The sequence below is a fragment of the Lepidothrix coronata genome, unplaced genomic scaffold, assembly GCF_001604755.1.
Source record: "Lepidothrix coronata isolate B3197 unplaced genomic scaffold, Lepidothrix_coronata-1.0 Scaffold133, whole genome shotgun sequence".
In the NCBI taxonomy this organism is placed as follows: Eukaryota; Metazoa; Chordata; class Aves; order Passeriformes; family Pipridae; genus Lepidothrix; species Lepidothrix coronata.
The window spans coordinates 130,055-136,619 of record NW_016690313.1 but is presented as its reverse complement, the minus strand read 5'-3'; the positions used below and the strand labels follow the sequence as shown (position 1 = coordinate 136,619).

General features: G+C 50.3%; 1 protein-coding gene and 1 long non-coding RNA gene across 4 annotated transcripts in view; one reads left to right on the top strand and one right to left on the bottom strand.

Moving 5' to 3' along the window:
• Positions 1-577: 577 nt before the first annotated feature.
• LOC108503196 lies at positions 578-2,727 on the bottom strand. 2 transcript variants are annotated; one of them, XR_001876754.1, is made up of 4 exons: positions 2,698-2,727; positions 1,437-1,565; positions 1,016-1,175; positions 578-713 (listed from the first exon to the last, which is right to left on the bottom strand). It is a non-coding gene; the product is annotated as an uncharacterized LOC108503196 (long non-coding RNA). The 2 variants fall into 2 exon arrangements; XR_001876753.1 differs by lacking the exon at positions 2,698-2,727 and having other exon boundaries at positions 1,437-2,304.
• Positions 2,728-3,121: 394 nt separating this feature from the next.
• QSER1 (glutamine and serine rich 1) overlaps positions 3,122-6,565 on the top strand; it is a 42,425-nt gene continuing 38,981 nt past the window's right edge. The window contains exon 1 of one of the 2 annotated variants that reach the window (XM_017827000.1): positions 3,122-3,165. The gene's annotated coding sequence lies outside the window, so the exon portion shown is untranslated. Of the gene's footprint in view, positions 3,166-3,722; positions 3,809-6,565 lie in introns of those variants that run through there. The other variant, XM_017827003.1, reaches the window with a different exon arrangement.

Genomic DNA, 6,565 nt, shown 5'->3' with positions numbered 1-6,565 from the left:
TAGAGAACAGTGTTACAAAATATCACTAGGTTACAAAAAGATAAAAATGCACAAACTTCGAGGAAGATTTCCTAGACAGTGGGTGGCAACAAACAGCAGAGATCCATTTAATGAGAAAACTGGCTGGTCTCGGGACAAGTAGATTTATCTCATACACAGGAAAAACAGACCACTGGATAAACCGACTTTATCTGATGGTCGTGGACATTACCAATTAAGTTTTCAGTCTACTCCACTTCTATTAAAACCATGTAAAAGAAATTAAACTTAACAACAGCTGTCACAATTTCTATTTCGCTCAACTTCACTATTTGATTACCAGAAAAAGGATCTACTCCAGCAATGTTCAGGGAAACATTGTGTCTGTGGCATACTGACAATGAGTTCATCTAGTGACCTAAACGAATTGTCTGTGTTTCCCTGCTTGTTGTGATTTCTCACACAACATGATTTTACAGCCACATACACACCCCTGCCTCCCCTTTAGAGAGAGCCTGTAATGAAAATACACAACATTATGGTGCTCTTTAAAGTTCATGTTGCCATTACTTGAGAGGAAAAAAATCAAACAAGACACTAGCAGTTTTAAAATTTATTAATACATCGTTCCAAATCTGGGGCAAGAAACTCCACAGCAACACGCTCACTCCAGAATAACCAAGCACTGCAGCATTTTGTATCACTTAGGTCCATGTATCACCCTCCCCTCAGGCCTATTTGAGGAAAACAATACACTCTAAGTATAATAATATAATGGAGATTAGTAGAGATCCTGCAGGGAAATAAAAACCGTGGGTCCTTCCCCGCTGGAAATGGCACTTCCAATAGTATCAGCAGCGTAAACGATTCACCATTAGCATACAACTGGAGTAATTTTCTGTCATCAGGCCTCGTTCATATGTAAAACAGCCATCCTCCTGTTTCCCAGGGAAAGAAGGTCTCCCACCCCCCACATGCGCTGCTCCAGCTGCAAGCAATACAGGTGCTAACTTATGCAAACACGAGGAAAACTCACTCTGCTGGTTTCTGGCTTTGGTGCGCTGCTGCTTCTCCCTCCACCCTCTGCCCTGGCCTCTGGGTGACTTCTCTGGTCTCCTCAGCGCTGATGACTTTCGCACTTACCCTTTCCTTCTCATCCGAGCCTGCACTTCTTCCTGTAGTTTTCTTTGCTGCTTCTTGAAACCAGGCATGAGAAAAGCAGAATCTCAGCTTTTCCTCCAGACATCTCTTACCTTTCTGCTTTCTCATTTAACGTTGATCACTCCACCTTTTCATTCCAGTGTTGATATTTTTTGTAACTATTTTTTTTTTTTTAGCATCTAATCTGATTGACTGTAGGCAAGTTTCTAAATGCATTTCACTACAGAATTCATTTCACTCTGTGGTTCAGCATTGCCTGGAGTGCTACAAACTGAATCTTCAAAAGGCTTACTTACTCATTAGCATACACCTTCCTGTTCTGAGCAACGCCTTCAGGTGCAGTCACCCTCTTTTCCAGACCATATTCCTTATCTTTACCTCTGAGGCACATTCCTCCTGCTCATCTCGCCCCTGGTACCTTCAGTCTGCAGGGAAAGCAAGACACAGTTCATCCACCATCCCCCTGCCCGACACCAATGTCCCCTTTGCCCCCACCCTGTTCTGTGCAGCTGGTGCCCATTTCCCTTATGCTTTGTTTTAATGAGCACACAGCAGAAGATACTGTCTGCAAACCAGTGGCTTAGACTGCTCTAAATAAAAATGAACTGCTTTAGGCAGTCCTGGCTAAAGCAGGCCTCTAGAACCTCTCTGGCATTTTACCATTTAAAGATAGACTGCTCTAAATAAAAATAAAGAAAGAATAAACAGATATTCTTACTGTTCTCTTTCTAGTTGACTTTTGGAGAGGGACATTTTGCAAGGGCATGCAGTGACAGGACAAGGGGGAACGGCTTTAAACTGAAAATAGGTTTAGATATTTAAGAAGAGGTTCTTAACTGCGAGGGTGGTGAGGCACTGGAATAGGTTGCCCATAGACGCTGTGGATGCCTCCATCCCTGGAAGTGTTCGAGGCCAGGTTGGAGGGGGCTTTGACCAACCTGGTCTAGTGGAATGTGTCCCTTCCCGTGGCAAGGGGGTTGGAACGGGATGATCTTTAAGGTCTCTTCCAACCCAGACCATCCTGTAGTTCCATTATACGATTCTATCCAGGCTCCAGGCCTGCAACGACTAACTGATGGGGGGAATGCCTGAGGCTTTCGGAAAGCTCTAACATACAGACAGATAAAAGCGGAGGCGGAGGGCGCTGGGTCGGCGGGCCCCGCAGCGGGAAGGGGGAGGCGGCCAGGCGGGGGGAGCGGCGTCCCCGCCCGGTGATGGTGGCGGTGACAGGGGCCGGGGCAGGGCAGCAGGGCCGCCCCACAACCCGCCGCACAATGGGGCGGCTGCCGGGCTCCATCTTGGCGGCAGCGGCGGCCGCCCCGGAGCCCGCGGCTGGCGGCGCTTCCCTCCGCGGGAACAACATGGCCCCGCCCCGGCTGCTCCAACAAAGCGCCGGCGCTTCGCTCCGCCGAGGAACCAGCCTCCCCGACACCGCCACCCCGCCCGTCCCCGCCTTCAGCCCCCCCACCCCGCCCCGGTGGTGGCTACGCCGCCCCCCCCGCCACGCTCCGCTCCCGCCGCCGCCGCGCTTCCCCCTCAGGGCCGCGAGTCACAGACCTCCAGCTCCTCCTCCTGCTCCCGCTCCCCCCGCCGGCGCTGCTGGCGGCGGCCCCGGCGGCCCCTCCGCCGCGGCCTCCCTGCCCCCGGACACGGAGCTCCGTGCGCCCCAGTGCGCTGGCGGGGGAGGAGCGTCCCGGGAACGCGCAGCCCGACATGGGGCCGGCGGCCGCGCAGCCCCCGCCGCCGCCCGCGGCTCCGCCCGCCGCCCGCCGCTGAGCGGAGCGGAGCGCAGGGGCCGCTCGGGGCCGCGGCGCTGCCCGCCCCGCATGAGGCGCCGCTCCCCCGCCGCGCCCCGCTCGGTCCCCGCCGCCGCCCTCCTGCGCGCAGGGCCCCCCCCCGCGGAGCCCCGATGATGGACAGGAACTACCCCGCGACCCCCGGCTTCGCCGAGCCCCTGGCCCCGGGCGCCGCGCCGCCCGCCGCCTCCTGGGCCTACGAGCGCGGCGCCGGCAGCCTCAAGCCCAGGTGAGGAGGGTCCGCGGCGAGCAAGGCCGGGGGGCCGCGGCGGGGCCTGGCCGAGGGCGGCCTGGCGGGGCAGGGCAGGGCGGGGGGCGAGCGGGGCCCGGGGCGGCCGGGCCGGCGTGGGGCGGGCGGGAGGCCGCGTCCCGGCGGGCGGGGGGCGGCGGGGGCTCCGCGCTGTGCCCCCGCTGTCCCGGCGGGGCGGGCGGTCTCCCCGCCCCGGAGGCTCGCGTCGGGCTGCGGCGCGGGTTCAAGAGTTCACGCGTCCCTGCGCGGCTGCCGGAGGGCCGCGGGCACCGGCGCTGCCCGCCCGAACAAAGCTGCCCGCGGCCGGGGCACCGCGGCGGCCGCGCCGGCATCCCCCGCGCCCGCCCCTGGCCCCGCGGAGCCCGGGGAGCCTCTTCCCTCCGGGGCGTGCGGAGCCTCCTCTCAGCTAAAACTTCAGTCCCGCGGAGACTTCTGCAAAGTTCCGGGAAGCGCGGGGGGAAAAATACGGGATATCTTATTGGCTTCGGGTTGCTTTTTGATTGTGTAACTCTGCCAGCTAAAAGGAGTGTTTTCTGGGCGATGAGGTTTTTCGTTGTCGCCTGCCTTTTTTATGTCTTGTGGCTTGATTTATCCGCAGTTCCCATCTCGGCGACGTTTAAAGGTAAAAGGGTCTCAGGGGCTAAAAATACCCCGTCAAAATAGGTGCGCTTATAGATAGATGACTTTGCATTTGGTTCTGAAAGTGGTCGGATGCATCTGATAAGATTAATAGATAATCAAGTCAGAAGGACTGCTGTAATCATCTAGTGTGACCTCTTCATAATGCAGGCCATAGGACTTATTTTCCCCCCCAATCTGTGTTTGAAACTAGAGTTTACGTTTTAGAAGGTGCAGTTGAAAATTTCCAGCGAGGCAAAATTCAGCACAATTCTCGGTAAAGTATACAAATATACCGATTTGTATTTTATTTCTGATCTGAAGAGGGCTACCTCTAGTTTCTGGCCACTGAATCTTACTTACAGCCCATTGACACTGAAAATCCCATTAAATATCATATTTTCTTGACTATGAATTCTTATGATTTTTGCTTAACTTCTTGCTTTACTTATTTTTCTTAACATGAACATAATCTTTTGAAGCTTGTTACCAGATATTTTTAATTTTTTTTGCTACTTTAGTTATTCTCCCAGTTTTCTCTTAGATTCCCTCCAGTTTATTGTCACCCTTCCTGAATTGTGGACACTGCATTTGAGAAGCAATTAAGTCAATAATGTTAAATAAGAAGATCATAGGACCTCCCTGAGGTGTGAGTCTCTAGTTTCCCTATTTCCCATAGAATTGCAGGGATGGGTGGTTTTTTGGACAAACCCTTGCCCCATGAAGCTGCTTGGCCAGGTTCTCTGCAGAATTGACTACCTGGCAAAGTAAGGTCTCCTATCATCCTTTCCAATTTTTCTTCTTAGTTGTCAACTGCTTTTGATCATGTCGCTCACTTCCACCAAAACCAACACAGCAACGTGTCCTGTCTATGTTCCTTTTGCCAGTTCTCATCATCTCTTGAGGATCATGCCATCTATTCTAGAAGGGAGGTTTGGATTTTCCAGGTCATTTAAGAATATGTGGTGCAGAAGCAAAAGTGGATTTCTGAGGGATCTTAGAAGAAATGCGACTGTTTGATGATTTTTTTTTTTCTATATTTAAAAAAAAAATACCCTGGTTTTAAAACATAACCTTAATCTTTTTAATAACTGCTATATTAATGCAGTTCAAATTGCGTATTTTGGGAATTCCTTAATTGAAATGTCATGGAGAAAAGTCCCAAGACAACTACTGTGCTAAAGCTCACTGGATCAATGCCTGCTACCTATACCAATCAAATTAGTATTACTGCATCCATATATGATCTGACAATATTTATGCTATGCTTCAGGAAACAATGTCAAGAAGACCTTGCTTTAGTTCTTTAAAGTTTCATCTCAAGGCTTTGTACGTGGTGATGAATGATGCATTTATAATGTGTTGACTGAAACATTCAAACTGTTTTTTATCTGTAGCAAGAAGAGGGAAAACACTATGAATCATATTTTGTGCTTGAAGTTCTCCTGAACTGGCTTCTTGGAGCTCATGTCATTTTAATAAGAAATAATTTACCCTGTTGGACACAGTGTTAAGTAGAGTCTGGGCTTGCAGAGGTGTTTTGGTTCCTCTGTAACATTTGTCTTTGTATGGATGGAGCCATTTGCTGGGGGATTGGGATGTAAGAGTGATTCCTGTCACTGCCAAGGCTTGCACCAGCCTGGAAGGAAATTGTGAAGGTACAGATGTACTGTAAGGGAATATACTGTCCATGTTCTTGACTTGTGTTACAGATCACTTCACGTTTTTCAAAATGGTGTTTCTGATTGTGGCTGACAGGTAGTCACCTAAACAGCTGAAGCTGCATTAGCCTGATGTTGAATTAAAAAATGTGTGTCATGTTCATCTGGTACTTGCTGGAAAAGAATTCAGCCTTTAGGTGATAGAGATAACAATATTTCATTCAAATTTCATTTCATATTTATGCTGTTGCAGGCTGTGTCGTGGCAGGCCATGTTCCCTTTGTGTGGAGAGCCATGTTCACAGTCTCTGCTCACCGGAACGATTTCTCCTCCCTACAAGCGTTGCTCCTGTCTTCCTGCGCTTCACTTCAGCCATCTGGTTTTTATCCTGCTCCTTATTTCTTGCAGGCACTGTTTTGTCTGTGCAATGGCACTATTCTTATCAACTGAAAGGAAATGTGTGGTGAAGTGTTATAAGGACATTGCTACCAGGCCTGCTGTGACATAACCGTTCCCATGGAACAGGAGAAGATGGTGAACTGGGGATGGAAGCTGGTGGAAATCACCTGAATCACTGTGTTAACTGAGCAGAGATCGTTCCTGCTGAGGAGCATTTTGGGACAGTGCAGCCACACAACCCCATAGCAGGGGGCTAAGGGGATGCTCCTGCCCTCTGCTTTCCCCTTCCCCCCCACCTCTTACACAGGCTGTCAGCATCCTCAAGGAATTTGTGATGGTTTGATGGGCACGCTGCCACTCTGACCTTTTACTGTAGCTGCTAGAAAACCTTACTTCTGTACTGAAACTGTCCTTTTGTGGCACAGCCTAAAGCTATTGAATAGCAGAGAAGGTATGTACTTACTGGTTATTTGCTAGAGAAAAACATGGTATTCAGAAAACAGGTGAATGTGTAATAGTTTGAGAGACTCGTAATTGCTTGGAAAGAGAAATAGGAACAGGTGGTAATGGATGAGGTTTCTGGTTTAGTTTATGTCTGACTTGAGGTTTTATTCAGAGAAGGATTTTTAGGAGTGGAGGGATCTCACGGTTCTTGTTTGGTTTTTCCCACAGCTCTAAGACTCAAACCTTCTGCTATATGT